This window comes from Hyperoodon ampullatus, assembly GCF_949752795.1.
Source record: "Hyperoodon ampullatus genome assembly, chromosome: 4".
Taxonomy (NCBI): domain Eukaryota; kingdom Metazoa; phylum Chordata; class Mammalia; order Artiodactyla; family Ziphiidae; genus Hyperoodon; species Hyperoodon ampullatus.
The window spans coordinates 11,607,248-11,628,818 of record NC_136917.1 but is presented as its reverse complement, the minus strand read 5'-3'; positions in this window follow the sequence as shown (position 1 = coordinate 11,628,818).

The window sequence follows — 21,571 nt, the reverse complement described above, 5'->3', positions numbered from 1 at the left end:
CTCCTATTGCTTCCAAAATTAACAACTCTGCATTTATAATGGATTTCCAACACTTGGTGATATTTCCTTAAGAATAGAAACAATGATGGACCCAAGTTTCCAAGACAGAAAGTGGAACCGGGAGATGATTCTGGGAGAGGATGGTGCCCGATCTGTGTGTGAGCAACCGTGAAGTCAGAGCTGTGCTCTAACAAAATCAAGTTTTCCTTGTACAACCCAGTTTGGATCTGATCTCCAAGACACTACGAACAAAGATACTTTAGAGAAAGTAGACTCTAAACTGACTGATTGAACTAAGCTGTCTGATCACTATATTACACACACCTCCTTCCTGAGGGTGTTCCCATCATCACCCCTCCCTTATTCCCATGCCCACTCCCTCAGCCACGTTAGACCTATACTCACTGCCTCATTTTCATTGAAAAAGCTTCTGCAAGCAATAAAAAATATAGAAAAAGAAAAAAGGATTTAATCCAGATACCTTTTCCATTTATCCATCTAATCGCTTATGAGTCTTTACTGGACCTCCTCTCATACCTCATCCTTGGCCACAAAATCTCTATACATACTCAAATTACTGAAATTATTCTGTAACTAATGTTTTAGCTAAGTCAGATGTCCCATCCCCAAATGAGAACTGTATAATATATTAATTGTCCCTATAGAACCCATCTACGGGTCAAACTTGGTAGGATTTGACTTGTAAAAATATAAAAGCAAGATCGAAGAAAGCAAAACACCAGAGAAAAATGGATGTAGGAAGTCCAAGAAAGCCTTAGGAAGACATTTGATATATGATGTTAGATGCTGTAGAAATATATTGAGGATGCCAGTTCAGGGACAATAAAAGCAGAAAGGATTTTACTAGGAGCATTAGAAAGACTTGCCGGCTTCCTTTTTGCTTTCTGCCTGCATAGATTAACAACATTAAACAGATCAAGGGGAACAAGTTTTTCTATCCAAAAGGTCTTTACACACGACAATGTGATGTTATGTGGTCCAGCTAATCAAAACCATCACCGTTTATTTCCATATGTACATAACAAATACCAAAAGTGTGGTGGCCAAATTATTCTTAGAGGCTAGGGAATGAGGAATTGGGGGCTGGAGGGGGAGTCCATCCAGGTAGATAAGAACCAGATGCATGACTGAAGAATGGTAAAGTCATTCTCTTGGGTTGGGAGCAAGAGAGACAATCGCAGATTTCAGAGGGAAAATGACAGTACTAATTACTTTTGTCCATAAGGAAAAAAGCAAAAAAAAAAAAAAAAAAAAAAAAGAAAAGCCAGCTTTCCTGCACAGAGCTGGAAAAGCCCTATTTTGTGCTCTGTATGAAAGCACTTTGGTCAACAATGCAAACAGAACTTGAGGCACAGCAAAACACAAAATTGTAGCTATGATTCCACTCACCAAAATGGTGGATCTTCAATGTGCAACAGTGAGCTCTACAGGAGTGCTCCACAGCAAAGCCAAGTGATGAAGCAAGTCCCAGACTGCTTAGGCAATAAAAAGCTGGATGTGACTGTTAAAAAAAAAGAAAAAGAAAGAAAATAGATAAGATTAAAATGAGCACATAAAACAAACCAAAAAAAGAATAAAAATGCAAATAAATACCATATATCTTCAAAATGTAGGGAAGCTGGAATTGGGAGCTAAATTAGCTTAATTGTATACCTTACCCTTTTGAATATATTTCAAAAGAGGAATGTAAAATATGGTATAAAACATATTAATTCAGTTATTTTGACTATGGCACACCATTCCCATTAAGATACAATAGCATACTCATTTGTTATACTTCAAATGTGATGCTGTTTATAATATTATAACACTGAAATGCAAAGTATTAGAATGGGAGAAGAGTTTAAAGGCATCTTTCTAGCAATATACAGATTTTAGGTCTGCTCTTCACATTTATAAATGATTTATTTCATCTTAAAATGTACTGTTTGCTCACCCATACAGTTTGAGCACTATTTTGTCAACTTTTAAATTCAAATACTTGCTAGTTGGTGCCATAGTCAATAGGATATGGGAAGTGCCCTGACTCTAACACAACTTGCTTTGGACAAATGACCTAAGCTCTCCTTACCTAAAATTTGGATATAACAGCATCTATTTCACAGAAATGTTGTGAAAATTAAACACAAAAATCTATCAAAGCACTTAGCACAGTGCCTGGCACACGGCACCCCTACATTACTTGTCAGCGTCATTGTTGTCATAGTTGTTACCACGACTCCAAGGCCACAGGTCCGAAATCATCAACAGAGATTTTTGTGCTCATTTCCCAATGATTAACTTTTAAAAATTCACACACACTCCTCCCCCTTTCAAAAAAGTCCACAAATTAAGTGAATTTGCTAAGATGTTCGCTATTCATTAGATTCCCTTCTCCCCTGGCAGTACGACTGGGGCAGTGATGGAGGCACAGGGAGATTTCTTAAGTTTTCAAAGGAATTTCACAAATAATGCAAACATGAAAAGAAAGGTCAACAAAGAGAAACAACAGTTGAAAATGAATGGTTCTAATTTCCCAGCTCTGTTCCAGTCATTCTCATCCCCTGAGTACTAACGTAGACATCCACATGTCAAAACCCAGGTAGGTTCCCAGGCAGTGCTGGTGAGCAAGATGGGGGCCAGTCTGACTGAGCCCATCTCCAGTGTCCATATGTGGCCACAGCTGGATACCACACTCCTAATCACCTTCCTCCCAAGGGCAAGTGTTATTTTCAGACTGATGGCTCTATCTTCCCTGGCCACTCTGAAAAACCTTCCAGCCCTCCACAAAGACTCCTGGTAAGATGTAATAAATACTGGGTGCTAGCTTCCTGATCTTCCAGACAGGAAGAGGGCTTGCCATAGAGCAATGGAGAGTACAGAACTTAAGTCACAGCAGACCTGAGTTTGAATTGTGTCTCCATCACTAATAAGTACAATCTCATGCAAGGTTCCTCAGACCCTCTGAGCCTCAGTCTACTTATCTGTAAAATGGGAGCAGGGGCAAAACTCCTACAACACAAATTTGAATAGGGAAAGAAAATGTTTCTAGAACACAGTAGGCATACAACAAATGTTCATCGCAATTTCTGCTTTCCTTGCTCTGCTATCTTGCTTATTTTGGTACATTGATAGTCTGATTATAAGGAAATGATAGAATTAGAATTGTCTGATCAAGACTATGTGTCTTTAAAAGACAAACTGACAAGACTAGACAGAATTATAATACCTTGTGTCAACTTGCTTTGTTTTTATTTTGTTTTTTTCCCAAGTTTTCAACCTGGCAATCACAGCCCAGCAAAGCAATACAGTTCTTTGATTTCCTCCTTAGAAATTCCGTAGCCTTTATTGTCTTTATATTGTACAACTTTAGCACTTAATTATATCCTACCTTGTAATAATTAGGTGTCCTTATAATCAAGTCTGTTTACTCACTTGTGCAGTTCTGATCCTTTAATTTCTCTTGAATATTAGTTTTTAATGCTAATAAGAGCCACAATTTAACAATTTTATTACTAAATAAAATTGAGAGAATATTTTGAAGATTCACTAATGGGTTGAATCTAAAACTTATTTTTATAATTAGGAATAGTACCAAGTCATAAAAGTAAGCCTCAACAGTAGAAACACATGGAGCTTGTATGCCTTCTCATGGACTAGTTGTACAGCCTTGGACAGATCACTGACCTTCATCTTTGGACCTGTAAATAAGCCTGCACTTAAGTCAAATATTTGTTTCAGCTAGATCACAAATTTATTTTAAAGAGAAGTTAGGAATTCTCTATAACAACAAGACAGCTGTTAATTTTAGGCAAGAGATATGTTATTGGCTTTGTTACTTCAAATCATGTTAATTATAAATTTAAAAGCCTGTTGCTAGAATGTAAAATAAAAACAGGCATGGTCAGTGTACATAGTATATTTAATACAGCATAATGATTAATAAATCTCTAGCCTCTACAGTTAAACTGCTTGGGTTTAACATGTGACAAAGACACAATAGCCATGGATTCCAAGACAAATTTCAAACCTCTATGTTCCTTAGAGTCCTCCTGGGTAAAATAGGGATAATAACAATATCTAACTTACAGGGTTGCTGTAAAGATTACATAGATAATTCACTTAATGACTGGTACATACTAAATGTTAGCTATTATTATTTTTTATTAGTGAAGTAGAATTGCATAAAAATCTGCTTTCTGAAGTATCAAATTTACCTCATATTATTTGCATTATGAAGATTTGTCAGTTGGATAAATGGAAATGATTTTTTGACCAGTATAGTTCACTTATCAAATACTCAGTAACAAATGATGCATGCTTTAAAGCAATACATTTATCAAATGTTATTTATTAGGTTTCCGTCTAAACTGATATGTCAGATAATGCATATATTGATTGAAATTAAATATCTTATTAATTAAATTATAATGAAACTAACCCAACCCAAACTGTAATTTTTTTTTCTAAAATATAAATTTTTGTTAGATTTTACAGACTTTATGTAACTACAATGAAATCTATATTTTCAAATTTATTTTTGAATATTCTTTTATAGTATCATTGTTAAAAAAAGGTACAGTTAAATAAAAACAAAGACAGTAAAAGTCGTTCAAAAGCACATCAAACTGACAGAGCAGTGTGAAGCAACTATACTCCAATTAAAAAAAAAAAGCACATCAGCTGGTGATAACTGCTGCTTACATGTTGGTAAGCACCCTCCTAGACTTCTCTTTATAAATAAATTCACATGGAATACACAAAATTGTGCATACACAGGACAATGCCATCTATCTATTTTTATTCCAAACCCTTTTCTCTAACAGAAATACATTTTCTAGATGACTGATGGAAGTTAATCTGGGTCCACTGTTGATTCAATCAAATTATTTTAACTTTTCATTTAATGTTTATAGGAAATTTGAGAATTCTAAATATTCTTTTAAAAGTATTATAAAATGAGTAATTGAAATTAATTAAATATTATTGACATTTGGGGAGTAATTTAGGAATGCCTTAATTTGCATCTTTCAGATAGACTTTTCCAGCATAAAAATTAAACAAATACCAGACTACGTATTTTACACAAACGCCACAAAACGAAATGATACAGATAAACCTATAAAAAGCCAGACAATAGGAGTAAAACTTGCAAGATGTTGTTATCTTCATTCAAACTACCAGTTCCCTTAATGGAAATTAAGTTTATAGGCTTAGAAGAAATATGAACAATTTTCCCTTGAGATATAAAGAGAATGATATTACAATGTGAGGAATGGGAGATTAGTAAATGCAAATTAATTGACTTCTTTCTAATGAATAAAAATATTTCATAAACATAAAAATATGAGCATATGAGTTTCATTCCACATGGCAGAAGAAAATGAAATGATGAGTTCAAATGAATTTCAGAATACTCAAGCCATTTTGCTTTCTATGATTCACATAAATGTTTAGAAACTTCAGCCTTATTCAAAAATGGAATATTCTAAGTCCAAATAGAAGATCTCTCTACTACTCAATAAGGAAATTTGATAATGAGGCATTTGGACCTGCAATAAAATAATTTTATGAGGTAGAGAAGTATTAATTGATCTAGATATACTAAAACCAGTCAACTAATGACATTCATGCATTCATTTGACAAATACCCAATTGATCATATATCAGATATTACTTTGAGCTCTAGATCTATGTTGTCCAACAGAGTAGCTACCAGCCACATATGGCTACTTATTGGCTATTGAGCACTTAAAATGTGGCAAGTCTGCAATGACATGTGCTGTAAATGGAAAACACACACGTGGTTTCACAGATTTAGTATAAAAATGTAAACTAACTCAATAATATTTTTATATTGGTTATTACACATTGAAAGGATAATGTTGAATATATTGAGTTAAATAAAATATATTCACATAATTAATTTCACCAGCTTCTTTTAACTACTTTTCATGTGTCTATTAGAACATTTAAAGTAACATATGGGGTTTGCATTATATTTCTATTGCACAGCCCTTCCCAAGAAAATGACAGTAGTTAACAAGGAACTCAGGTCTTTGTATTCATGTATGCATGCCTGTGGCCTGGCACTAAGGCTGCTTAAGGACCTGTGTCCTTAAGGAGGAAGGTGCATTAAAGTGTGAGCCACAAGCCAACCCATGAAATCTTGCCACCTAGTCATATGCATTAGAAAGACACATCAGAAGTCACATAAATAGGGCTTCCCTGGTGGCACAGTGGTTGAGAGTCCGCCTGCCGATGCAGGGGATGCGGGTTCGTGCCCCGGTCCGGGAAGATCCCACATGCCGCGGAGCGGCTGGGCCCGTGAGCCATGGCTGCTGAGCCTGTGCGTCCGGAGCCTGTGCTCCGCAACAGGAGAGGCCGCAACAGTGAAAGGCCCGCGTACCACAAAAAAAAAAAAAAAAAAAAAAAAAAGTCACATAAATAGCAAAGCTATTAAACATGAACAACTTAAAACATAACACTGCTTTTTGCAAAGAAATCTCTAATACAGTTATGGTTGTTCAATGCATCTCACTTCTTTTGTCATGAGGGGAGCATTAGGTCAATCTGAGGTGCCAAATGTACCACTGGGGTGGTGATGCAGGCTCCTCGGGCTTCAGGGGAGGGAGAGGGAGCTCATATTTTATTTGCTTTTAATGGTAAATTTGTACAGTGGAGCAAGAGAGCGGCCTCAACACAAATGCTATCTGAAATTCATCGATATCTCCAAGCTAGCTAAGTTAGATCTGAAGAGGAGAAAGCCCCGAGAAAACATTTCAAAACCTCCAGAGGTCCCTGAAGCCCCCCTGAGGACCTGAAGGCTGTGACAAAGAGATTACAGAACTGTCAAGTAAACGTTAGAGGTTAATTAGCAGAGCACAATCATTGGTGGCTCTGACCAATGTCACACATAATAACAAGAAGGTATGCTTAAAATAATATCTATTTTTATAATATGTTTTATTCCCTCCAAAACCACTTCTGACCAAAGAAGTTTCCTTTTCTCACTGTATGGAATCTCTGAAATGTTCACGCTTTAGGATAACATTTCAATTAATTTAAATCATCTTCTCTCCCACACAGAGATTTCCACAATAACCTGTCAAATTCTGGCATAATTTTGCTCAGAATATGTGGTTTCTATCATAGAGATGCACCAAACCAGTCAAAACACAATCATATTTTCAACTTTCAAATGCATAATATGTGATCCAAAGCTTATGTTCAACAGTTTCAATAAAAAGAAAAAAATAATCGACAAAAGTTTAAGAAGATACCCCGTGTAATACCAATTCTTTAAGCAATTTTGAAAGGGTCGAACCTTATTTTGCTTCAGAGTTTTTTGATAGAGACATTACTGGAGTTTTATAAAATATTCACTCTCTCCCTGCTCATTTTTTGAATGAATAAATATGAGGTCAATTTTATACAGAATCACTTCAACCTGAACTAATAATTGTGTACTGCAGCCTAGAATAATGTTTGTTTCAGAGGGATACATATAAAAAGGAATGCAAAAGAAAACATTAAATCAGGCACTAATTATAATTAATTCATAGATAGTTGGGGTTCATTTGCTTTTGCTAAAGTATTTAAAAGAGCATTCATATGGAGGCCCAGAGTGCAATCAAAAGAGGACTCGATCATATAAGGACTGTTTTTATTTTCTGAATAGCTTTAGGATACAATATACTGTGTTCGGAGACAAATTGGTTCAAGCAGAAACCTGTAGGTCCCTGTGAATCCCTTCATGATTACTTCTTTTATGTTGAGGAATGTATGTGGGTCCTTCAGAGAAATTCTGAAATCTTTAAGGAAAAATAAAAACTTGACAAAAGACATTGCTTAGAATTGATTTACGCGGAAACATTCTGGGGCATTGGATTTGCATTGAAATAAACACATATTTATAAAATTATCATCTATTTTTAAATAGGGATAGATGGATGGACAACTAACCCACGGAATAAGAATGCTTTTGAAATCATAAAAAGAGTTTGATCTTTGTGTATGGTAGCCATCTCTTTTCACCTGATGTCTCAGACTACTCAGGTGGTTTCATTATAAAGTAATCAACATATTTAACCCTTGTTTATGAGCAAACTATTTAATTTGTTAATCTGATCCCCTCAACTATCTCCCACGACACCCTCAAAGGGTTACCTAGCTGTTCATAGTATTAATTCCCTGATATGGAGACAGCTGAACTCCTTTTCTGCTCACTCGTGGCCCTGCATTCTCACCACCCAGGGAGGGTTATTCAAGTGAGTAAGCCAACAAGCTATCAAGTCGGCCTACCACCTAAAACTTTACATCAACACACAGTCATCCTTGGTGAGAGCCTGACCTGGAATACAGAATACCTGTAGAATACAAATAGGCACAGCATTCCTCCAAATGCTATAAAGCTACAAAAGAAGCCAAAGAAGAAAGCTTAAGGAATTTCGTTTCCAAATACATGAACACTGACCAGCGCTGGTCTATGATAATTTTTCACAGTAAAGACAGAGTAGGAAATTTTTCACAAAAATAAACACAATCAATACAGCTAGCCAGGCTGTGAACAAAAACTTCTGAAGCACCTTTAAATTTGCTTTAACTGCACTCAGTTGGAAATGATCAGTTTACTAAAAATCATAATTGATTCATATTTTTGCATTAAGAATAGCTGCCAGTGGACTTCTATTTACCAACATTTTATCAGCCATCACTATGTTTTACTTGTAGTTAGATGAAAATAATGAAATTGCATTTAAAAAAAAATTTCATGTTTCTCCCCTTCAGGCACACTACTCATACATGGGTACAAACACACACACACACACACACACACACACACACACACATTTTCTCTCATACACACATACACATCAACTCATTATAGGCCTCTACAATTGGAAGAGATTTACTCTATGTTCACTGTTTCAGAATAAGAGAGGAAAAAGGAGATAGAGAAATTTGGAAATAATGTGTTCGCAATATTTTGAAAATTAAAAATCCCATATCCGAAATGTCATATAGATATAATTATACTTTTATATTTTCTAAAAGTACAATCACTAAACAGATGAAGCTGTGAGAATATTAAAATGTTAAATTAGAATGTTAAAATGTTCTAAAATTTTTAATACAAATAATGCCTATTTTAATCACATTGCTGTCAGATCTAATGGCGTCAATAAAAATTAAGGATACCCAGTCACCATTAATTTCAGAGCTAAAACACTCATTATATAAGGTGCTAGTGGAAAGAATATGCCATTCTTCCAGAAGAAGAGATGAAAATGAACTGGTCATTTACCATGTTCATCTCACCAACATGAACTGTACCCATTAAAATATAAATTCTCCGAGAAGAATAAATATAAACACACCCCAAACAAGAAATCAGCAGGATTACTGTATTAAAAAATATAGGGCTGCCCTGGTGGTGCAGTGGTTAAGAATCCACCTGCTAAAGCAGGGGACACAGGTTCAAGCTCTGGTTTGGGAAGATCCCACATGCACGGAGGAACTAAGCCCGTGCACCACAACTACTGAGCCTGCTTTCTAGAGCCCGCGAAACACAACTACTGAGCTGGCGTGCCACAACTACTGAAGCCCTCGCACCTAGAGCCTGTGCTCCGTGGCAAGAGAAGCCACCTCAGTGAGAAGCCCACGCACCGCAACAAAGAGTAGCCCCCGCTCGCCGCAACTAGAGAGAGTCTGCGTGCAGCAATGGAGACCCAACGCAGCCCCCCAAAATTTTTTTTAATAAAAAATAAATAAATTTAAAAACAAAAACTGATTAAAAATATATATATATTCCCAGAAAATCATATTAAGTAGCATATAAATGCCTTCGTCTCTTTGCCTACCCTCCCCTTAATTAAAGATTGGCACAGTCTAAGAACTAAATTTATTTTCAATTAAAATAAGAAGCCCGTATGTCATGATAATTTTTTGTTACTATTTCTAATGTACAAAACAAAGGTTTGCTGTTAGCATTGAACACAGTCATCAAAACAAATCCTTTAATTTTCAGTAGCTGTGAGGAGACTTGAAGAGTCGTTCTCCTAGTAAGGTGCTACCTCAGTGGTTAATCCTATTAAGAACTGAGCCATGCACTGCCACTAAATCCTCTGGCGAATTTGAGGAATCAAAGGCTTACTGCACACTTAGAAGGCAACGACTTTTGTAAAGGGCTCTATTATATGAGGAACAAAAGAATACCACTTGTGTACTTAAATACATCTGCTTTTCCTTCCAAAATACTCCATTTTTAAGGAAAGATATGTGATTTAAACGTGTTTAGAGTTCAGCTTTTGGCACCACTCTCGGTTCTGAGGAGAAGTGCCATCTGTGGGCCCCATCGCTCACACATAATGATATGCTTACAAGCTGCTTCCCTCTTCTGTACAATATACCCTTTTCACTTTAACATACATTTTCCATAAATTTTTGAATAACAAATTGGGCTGTGGAAGTTTGTTGAAACGGGACAAGGGAAATGCCTGTAGGCTAGAAAGCGGCGATTTTACTAAAGAAATGGGTGCAATAGGAAATATCCACCCCGCCTCCCCCCAACACCCTCCCCAGACACCTATCTTGAGCTGTGACACTTTAAAATTGCAAAGGAAAATTCTCTCCTCGATAGATTAGGTCTGTACATTAACTTGGGCAAAGAGCCCACATGCCTGCCATCCATTACACCTGCTGGGTGACAAACAGATGAGAATCATCATGCAGACTCCCAGCGTTTGATCGCCTGATATCGCCAGATGTCCCCCATTTACATTCAAACATAACCACAGTCATTAATGCAACTCGCCTGGCTGGCACTTAATAGGGGGAAAAGTTGAATTCTAATCTAAAATCCTAACTATCCAAAACTTTCAGTATGTGAATATCGAAACAACTGAATACGGTTCAATTTGTGTAACTTTCTGCCTATTAAAAGAACTGATTTCATTGTAGGGTTGGGGGCTAGTACAGACAGGCAGAGTTTGAGCATATTTCAAAAGAGAAGACCTGTATCTTGCCCCATTTGCTTTCTGAATTTTGAATTTAAACAACAAAATTTACCTTTATCTGCTATATTCTTAAACACAGTAAGAACAATCTTGATCGTTGGCTCCAGTTCAAATACACCACTTACTAAAACAACAACAAAAGTCCAGGAAGCCTGGAAAGAGTAAATCTTTGTTTCTCCCCCGTCTCCCTCCCTAAGTCTGATAGCACTCACGAAACTGCTAACTGATAAGAATTCAACTGGAGAACTTGGAAAAAAAGAAAAGAAAAAAAAAATCAGATGCACAGGTATCACTCCGGATCCACTGAATAACAGTCTCTAAAGGTGAACCCAGGAATTTTAAAATTTCCTTGCTCTTTTGAAATCGATCCTAGACCTTGAGCTTGACAACTCCTGGAAGTATATTCAGGAACTAACAGCTTGACTTTTTGAGACTTTCTTGCCCATTCTTTCTTTTATGCAGAAAATATTTACATAGTATCTACTGTGTACCTGGCACTGGGTGCTTGGTATACATAGAATCTGTAAGACACAAGGTTTTATTTTTGGATGGCTCAGTGGGTGGCTCTAGGAAGAGGGAGAAGACTGTCTAGTATTACGAGGGCAGAAAGAATCTTATACAAGAATTAAAGTGAGTGAAAAAGCCCTGAGCAACTTTCCAGCAATTTATAATGTATCTGTCAATTTGGACATTTCTAGAAGATTTGGGAAGGAAGAAACCACTAGACTTACCAAAAAGACCTTAACAGCTATGCCTAGGTAGGGCTCTGATTGTTTAGGGGAAGAAAGTTGAATTTAAGCACTAAAGAGGAAGCCAGAAACACGGCAGCTTATTCCTGCATCCTTCCTCTGTTTAGACTCGAATCTATTTAGATCTCCCCTCTTCTAGCTTCCTCTCCCTCTGGATTGAAAATACTTTCTCTCCAGAGAGATTGTTATTGAGCAGCTGTCCTGGACCCCCAGTTGCTCTCCCATAATGCTCTGTTCTATTTTCCTCATCTCATTTATTGCGATGTGAAATCACTGTGTTCATTTGTTTATCCACCTCTTACCCGTCTCCCTACATGGGAGCAGAGAACTTGCCTATCATTCCCCTGTCCCAGGACCTAGAACATGTAGAACAACACCTGGCATGAAGTGGGTATCCAATACATGCTGAATGAATGAATAAATAAACCAAAAACAGTTATATTTACTGTTCCTTGATCCCATCTATCACCAGACATAGGTTTTTTTCTATAATATACCTTCTTGGATTTATAGCATTAGTGAATTTTTCATTTGAAATCCAACCTGATGGATTCTTTTGGCCCATATGTTATCTAGCTTTTATCCACTGAGGATGCTTACTCTTGGACTCAGTTCAGTAGCAATCCATGTTTATGCCAACCCAATACATCTTCAGCCCATCTCTCATTATAACTTATAAAGTATCCTAATGCCCCTCACCAGGGACAGAATTCCAAACCTTATTCAAATCTTCCACTCCATACTAAAGAACAACAAGAACAAAAAAAACTCTCAAAGGAAGAATCCTTGAGGAATTTCTGTTTCAAGGTCAAGGCAATAGTCTTGATGAACTTGATAAACCCAGACCATCAACTCATAGAATAAGAGGAATTAAACACTGAAATCATTGATTTAAGGCTTTTGGTAATCATGTCAAAATATTAAATCAGGCTTAAAATTACTAAGTACTGGGGCTTCCCTGGTGGCGCAGTGGTTGAGAGTCCGCCTGCCGATACAGGGGACACGGGTTCGTGCCCCGGTCCGGGAAGATCCCACATGCCTTGGAGCGGCTGGGCCTGTGAGCCATGGCCGCTGAGCCTGTGCGTCCGGAGCCTGTGCTCCGCAACGGGAGAGGCCACACAGGGAGAGGCCCGCGTACCGCAAAAAAAAATTACTAAGTACTATCAGGCTACTTTTATTTTATTTTTTTCCTCCAGCTGCTCAGCACATCCCCGCAATTGGATGGCACCTTCTAAAGGAAAGGGAGCTCAGATTCTATCGACAGTTCCATGACAAGACATCCTTCACCTACCATTGTCCAGTCTTCTTAGCTGTTCATTATCTTGACTGCTGTACCTATGAGATAATGATACACTCTGCTTCTACCCCTGACTGTAACACATTTTTGCTCCAGGGTTCCTTTTAACTGAAACACACTCTCTGTATTACTAATATTTCGGGGCAAATGTAAACACATTTAACACAATAATTCAGTTTGTACTTGCTTCACCAATAGGAGGTGTGTAAAAAGTTACCTGCCTCCAGAAAAGGGCTTAAACGATCCTTTTGAGATATTAATATTTTTAACTCTTTTCTTTCACTTTCACTGCCATTTGTCACTTCTGGGAATTGGTAAGCCACCCTTACCAATTCTCTGAGTGTCCCAAACTCATTCAGGAAGTAGTGAGTAAAGTTTTCTCAACCCTTAAGTATAAAACTGACTGAAAATGCTTTAACTCGAAAAAAGGGAGGAATCTAATAACTCGTGCCTGTTAAATTATCTGTGTTCATTGTAAATCCCTTTGAGTAGCCACCAATTATCTAGAACAGAATTGCTCAGCTCCAGGATCAGTGGCAGCTATGTGTGGCCAAAATGTTGCTCTTGCCTAGCAGACATTCTCAAAATTTGAACTCTTTCAATAAAAACAGGTGAATTAGTTCTGCCAACAAATATAGTTCAAAAAAATAAATATGTGCATAAGGAACGTTAGGGTTTAATTTCTCATTGACTGGCAAGAAAAGATGGTGTGCTAACCATACAAGAACCACACCATATTAAGTACTGAGCCTTACTTCATTTTATCCCATTCATTGTTACGATCATACCTATGCTATCAGAACACTCGTCATTCCCATTTTACAGACAAGAACACCTAAGCACAGAAATATTAAACATATTGTCCAAGGACACACCATAGAGCTGGACCTTGGACCTAGATCTATCTGATCCCACATCCCAGGTTCTTAGCCAGCACTGTGCTATGATGCCTATTCTCTCATAACTGAATTCTTCGGAGTTAAAATATAAAAGCAGTCCAATGAAGTTATCTAATGACTGTCATGTATTCTTATAACAAAAAATGTATGACTTACATTTTGAAAATATAAAATGGACTCATGAATTATTAAATTATTCAGACTGACTTAAGATATTAATATTTGTTAGCATTCCTTTTATTTATAAAGTGTCACATTACTTGTCTTTTTTTAAAATTTATTTATTTTATTTTATTTTATCTTTGGCTGCATTGGCTCTTCGCTGCTGCTCACGGGCTTTTTCTAGTTGCGGCGAGAGGGGGCTACTCTTCGTTGCGGTGTGTGGGCTTCTCATTGCAGTGGCTTCTCTTGTTGCAGAGCACGGGATCTAGGCACGCGGGCTTCAGTAGTTGTGGCATGTGGCCTCAGTAGTTGTGGCTCGCGGGCTCTAGAGCACAGGCTCAGTATTTGTGGTGCACGGGCTTAGTTGCTCTGTGGTGTGTGGGATCTTCTCGGACCAGGGCTTGAACCCGTGTCCCTGCACCGGCAGGCGGATTCTTAACCACTGCACCACCAGGGAAGCCCTACTTGTCTTTTCTTATCATTGTGGAAAGCACACCTGTTTTTCAGCACCATATATTTATGGAAGGGGTGATAGAAGAAAGAGAATTTACTCCTTCTACCAGGAAGATAGTAATTAACCAAGATTAACAGTGTGTGTGTGTGCATGTGTGTGTGTGTGTGAGAGAGTGAGAGAGAGAGAGAGAGAGAGAGAGAGGAGGTGGGAAGAGATTAATCATTCACCACTCTTAGAAGTAAAATGGTTCTTAAATGTTAACATGCAGAAGAATCAGCTGGAGTTTTTTTTTTAATTTCAGATCACTAGACTCTCCCTCAGAGATTCTGATTCAGCAAGTGTCAGGGAAGATTCAGGAATCTGAATTTTTAATAAGCAACAATAGGTGATTCTACTACAGTCTGTACCTGTACTGTCCAATAAGGTAGCCACTAAGCATTTAAAATGTGGCTAGTCCAAAATGAGGTGCACTGAATGTAAAAACTACACACTAGATTTTAAAGACTCAATAAGAAAACAGATATGAAATATCTTCTGAATAATTTTTATTTGTTACATGTTGATAATATATTAGATATGTTTCATAAAATACATTACTAAAATTAATTTTTTACTTGGTTTTAGTGTGGGCACTGTAAAATTTTAAATTATATATGTAGCTCATATTGGTATGTCAATTGACATATTTCCTTGTGAACTCATTTTCTGGGGGGTGGGGGCAACACTGGTTGACACTCTCATTCCAAGACAAAGGTAGTAAAAGAATTCTAGGGCTTCCCTGGTGGCTCAGGGGTTAAGAATCCACCTGCCAACGCAGGGGACACGGGTTCGAGCCCTGGTCCGGGAAGATCCCACATGTTGCAGAGCAACTAAGCCTGTGCGCCACAACTACTGAGCCTGCGCTCTAGAGCCCGTGAGCCATAACTGCTGAGCCTGTGTGCCACAACTACTGAAGCCTGTGCGCCCTAGAGTCCATGCTCCGCGACAAGAGAAGCCACCGCAATGAGAAGCCCGCACACCACAACGAAGAATAGCCCCTGCTCGCCGCAACTAGAGAAAGCCCGCACGTGGCAATGAAGACCCAACGCACCCAAAACTAAATAAACAAATTAATTAATTAAAAAAAAGAATTCTAAATTAAAATCAGGTGTGTATAATAAAAATTTTAGTATGTAACATATTTTTGAATACTTCTAAAGATCTGACAAAGATATAATAATTTTGTATTGAAGAAAAAAAGAAAAACTTGAAGCATTAACTATCCTTAACTACCATTCAATGATTATCAAATCTCATGTGTGACTGGCGTTTACCTTTAATTATGAATTCCCTTGGGGTGAGATATATGTATGCATGTTCGTGTGTATGGATACTGTTTAGAAAACCCACCACAAAGTAGGATCTTTCATTCAGTCTTGTCCACAGAGAAGTAGAAACATTTGGCAAGAAAACTGTCAGATATAATCCAGTATTGTTGTAATTGGCAGTAGCTATGTAATGAGATAAACAGGTTTATATGGGTATGTGGGAACATAATTACCCTTGTTAACATCCTCTCTATTGGCCAATGTACAGTTGACACTTGAACAACATGGGTTTGAACTGCGTGGCTCCACTTATATGCTGATTTTTTCCATTAATACATACTACAGTGCTAAACAATTTGCAGTTGGTTGAATCAGCAGATGTGCAACCACAGATATGCAGGGCCACAGATATGTAAAGTTATATACATATTTTCCACTGTGCGGAGGGTTGGTGACCCTAATCTTCTCATTGTTCAAGGGTCAACTGTACTATGATTTCTAAAGAGCTGACACAAATTGTACCTTCTGAAACCAACTTATCTGGAATTACTACTTATACTCCAAATTATCCATTATTACTCTACTAAAGTGAGGTTCATACACTTATTTTCATATCACTTTATATGCTTTAGTAATGATGAGTCAATTTCAATCTTAACTTTCCTGATGTATACCATATACTCGTATTTTATTCTTTGTCCCCACCTCCACCATATATTCATATTCTTATGAAGGGTTGTATCAGAGGTCCCCAAACTTTCTCAGTTCATGGTACCCTTAGTGTCTCAGTAATATTTTCATGATGCCCCTAGGGCAAAGAATTATATAACAGTTCCAGTTATTAAGCAATTAGGCCCAAACAACTTAACAATAGTGGTTTAGACAGATGTTGCTGTGTTTAAATATTTAAAATATCTCATGGGTTCCAAGTAAGTTGGCTAAGGTTCACATAGTTGCCTCAGCCCAGTTTGAGAACTGTAGGACTACATAGTTTTAAAAGTTTTAGGAAGTAAAATGCAAAATTCTGTTCTTCTTAAGGGAAAAAACACACCTAATAACAATAGCTATTTAGAGCTTTGTTACTTTTGACACATTTTAATTATCAGAGTTTGTAAAAGTCATCATGTATTGCACCACTGCAATAACTATCTCAGATTGACATTTAGTATAGATTATATCAATCAGTTGATGAGTCAACAAGTGTTTGTAGAATACATTTGTAGAATGCCTATTATATATCCAAGTCTGTACTCTCAAATAGCCGATACCTTATAATCTATCTACAGATACATCTCAATGTCAAGATCCCCATGTTTTTCTAAAAGAAATTATCACATGACTCAAATAGGGAGCTCAAGTGATTACTGTAATCTAAATTCTTCTATTTCTTATCTTTATCTTTATTTACTGTGTTGTTTTTATTAATCCATGGTTAAAAATTCTTGTGATGACTGGGAAGTCTTGTGAAATTCTGAAGATAAAATATTTTAACCAAAATGTTGCTATCCTTTTCAGAGGTAGGGACTCAAACAGTGAAAGAGTCAACAAAAAGTAAAAACTGACTCTCAAATTCTAGTTCCTATCTGGCGTGTGAGACGATTAGAAGTTGCCACTCTGTTCTAACAAGTAAAAAGCTGAACAAACCGAAAAGTCACAACTCTGGTTTGATATGACAGAGAAGTGAGGTCAAAGGCTGCCCTTAAAAATTGGAGAGATAGGCAGATACAGAGAATCGCAAATTACCAGAGCAGAAACCCACAACCAGAAACCTCCATGGGAACCAGTGGCAGGATAAGAAAATCTGAACTATAATTAACAAATTGCTGGAGGCTCAATTTGGACAAGTCTGAGAGTTAAAAACTCCAGGGGCACCCCAGTCATAGTGAGTCTCCCAAATTTTTGTGAGTTTTACCTCCAGGAGCTCTATCAGGTTCTCACAGTGAATATCGGAGAAAAATTCCCTTGTGCTTTTGGCAAGGGAGAGGAAAAGAAATCATTTTGAAATATGCTAGAACATTCTATACTTCTTAACAAGGCCTGACCTCAGGAGAAACTATATTACCAGAGTTTAAGCTGGCAGGGATTCATCAGACACTCACCCATCTGTGGGAAGGGAAATGTCTAATTCCAGTTCTATATAGTCATTCATGTAGGGGAAGGGAAATACCCAAATCCAACCTTCTGAGGTTTTCATGTGAGGGAAGGGAAATACACAGCTTCAGTGCTCTCCATTCATCCTGTCCCACCTACGCAGGGGAACACTGAGAAGCACTGGTAAAGCTCACAATCCAAGTTTACTGAGACCTAGTCATAGGACTATAGAACACTTACCCTCCCCCCATACCTTACTACCACACTACTAAAGATCTATTTAACACAATTTCTTCTATCCAGTACTGCATGTCTGCCTTTCAACAGCAACAACAAAAAAAGAAAAATTATAAGGCATACTAAAAGGCAGGAAGCATAGTCTGAAAGGACTTAACAAGCAACAGAACCAGAGTCAGGAATAGCAGAATTATTAGACTATAATTTTTTTAAACTATGATTAATATAGGCTGAGGGTTCTAATGGAAAATGTGGACAGCATACAAGAATAGGATAATGTAATAGAGAAATGGAAATTCTAAGAAAGAATCAAAAAGAAATAAGTCAAAATCACTAACATAAATAAAGAATGCCTTTGATAGGCCTATTAGTAGACTGGATAAGACAGAGGAAAGAATCTCTAAACTAGAGGATATGACAGTGGAAACTTCCAAACTGAAAACAAAGAGAAAAATGACTGGGAAAAAAATAAAGGACAAAATATACAAAAACTGTGGGACAACTACAAAACGTGTAACATGTATAATGGGAGTAACAGAAAAAGAGAGAAGGCAACAAAAGCAATACTTGAAGCAACAATAACTGAGAATTTCCCCAAAATTAGTGTTGATACCAAACCACAGATCCAGGAAAATGAGAGAACACCAAACAGAATAAATGCCTAACAAACTAAAATTAGATAATGTTCAAACTTCAGAAAATCAAAGATAAAGAAAAAATCTTGAAAGAAGCTAGAGGAAAAAAAACACCTTACCTACAGAGGAGCAAAATAAGAATTACATCCAACTTCTCTGCAGAAATCATGCAAGCATGAAGATAAGGGAGTGAAACACTCAATGTTTTGAGAGGAAAAAACCCTACCAATCTAGAATTCTAGATCCTTAGGTAAGCTATATATAAGTGAAATGAATAATAGCAATGATATAAGAAACTGGAGGGAGGAATTAGGGATATTTTGTTATAAAGTTCACACTATTCATGAAGGGATAATAATGGAGCAAAGATAGTCTCTTCAACAACTGGTGCTAGAACAACTGGACATGACATGCAAAAATACATCTAGACTCAGATCTTACTCCCTTCAAAGATTAACTCAAAATTAACACAGACCTAAAGGTAAACATAAAACTATAAAGTTCCTATAAGGTAACATAGAGTAAACCTAGATGACCTTGGATATGGGTGTGAATTTTTAGATACAACACCAAAGGCATGATCCACGAAAGAAATAACTGATAAGCTGGACTTCATTAAAATTAAAACTCCTAGGCTTCCCTGGTGGCGCAGTGGTTGAGAGTCCGCCTGCCGATGCAGGGGACACGGGTTCGTGCCCCGGTCCGGGAAGATCCCACATGCCGTGGAGTGGCTGGGCCTGTGAGCCATGGCCGCTGAGCCTGCGCGTCCGGAGCCTGTGCTCCGCAATGGGAGAGGCCACAGCAGTGAGAGGCCCGCGTACCGCAAAAAAAAAAAAAATTAAAAACTCCTGCTCTGTGAAAGAAATGTGAAGAGAATGATAAGACAAGTCACAGACTGGGAGAAGGTATTTGCAAAACACACATCTGATAAAAGGCTGTTATTCAAAATATACAAAGAAGTCTTAAAACTCAACAATAACAAAATTAACAAATCTGTTTTTTAAAAAGGGCAAAAGGCCTGAACAGATATGTCACCAAAGACTATATACAGACAGCAAGTAAGCATATGAAAAGATATTCCATATCACATGTCATTAGGGAATTGCAAATGAAAACAATACCACTATGCACCTACTAGAATGGCCCGAATCCAAAACACTGACAATATCAAATGCTGGTGAGAATGTGGAGCAACAGGAAATGTAATTCATTTGCTGGTGTGAATGCAAGATGATACAACCACTTTGGAAGACAGTTTGTCAGTTTCTTACAAAACTAAATACATGCTTACCATAAGATCTGACATTCACACTCCATGGTATCTACCCCAATGAACCAAAAACTTATGTCCACACAGAAACCTGCACATGAATGTTTATATCTGCTTTATTTATAATTGCCAAAACTTGGAAGCAACCAAGCTGTTCTTCAGTAGATGAGTGGATAAACTGTGGTACATCCTAACGATGAAATTTTACTCAGCACTAAAAACATATGAGCTATCAAGCCATGAGAAGATATGGAGGATTCTTATATCCATATTACTAAGTGAAAGAAGCCAATCTGAAAAAGCTTCAAACTGTATGGTTCCAACTATAAGGCATTCTGGAAAAGGCAAAATTATGGAGACAGTAAAAACATTAGTGGTTGCCGGCAGTTAGTGAGGAGAAAAAGCTGAATAGGCAGAACATAGAGTACTTTTAAGGCAGTGAAACTATTCTATATGATATAATAGTGGTGCATACGTGTCATTATACATTTGTGGAAATGCACAGAAAGTCTAATACCAAAAGTGAACCCTAATGTAAACTATGGACTTTGAGTGGTAATGAAATGTCAATTTAGGTTCATGGCTTGTAAAAAATACACCATTCGGGTGTGGTAAGTTGTTAGCGAAGGGGACTGTGTGCACATAAGGACAAGGGATTTATGGGAACTCTTTCAATTTTGTTGTGAACCTAAAATTGCTCTTAAAAATAAAGTTTATTAATTAAAAAAATCCCTCACTCTCAAAATAGCTATGCCTGGGAATACCTATGTTAGTCATGCAACCCTACAAAATGATGAGGTGGTCAACATAAAAGATACTCTGTTGTAAAGTGGATGGAAAAATTGACACTTGCAACCAATCAGGAATTTCTAATGGTGGAAGACTTCATGCGTAGATAAGGGTAATAGTTTATAGTGGTAGTTTTGACATTATTATCAGTTTAAATGGAGACCTTAAGTAAAATTTATTCAAAGGAAAAGAGGTGTGGCCACTCAGTCGCTTTTAACACCTACAAACATCTGCTCCGAAATTGAATGTATTCATTCCACAAACAATGATGAAGTAGCTACTACGTAGAAGACACTGTACAAGTGCTTCAAGGCATGCGTGAGATGTGTAGTCTTCTGACAAGGATCTTGGAAGTTAACACGGAGATGTCATATGTATAAGAAAAAAAATTCTTTTGTAAGTCTAAATGTAAAGGAAAATAAAGAATATAGTACAGGAAGCCAATGTTGGAAAAAAACTTCTGTCTGAGAGAGAAGCAGCATATGGGCCAAGTCTGAAAAGACGAAAAAAATCACCAGGTGGAAATGGGAGAAGCGGAAGAATCCTACTAGAGGGAACAGCATGAAGCAACAGGAGTGCAGAGAGGGTCCTGTTCTGAGGACTGGAGTTTGGCCGGGATATGAGGGATGCAAATAAAAGTAGGGAGAAGCCAGACTGGAGAAC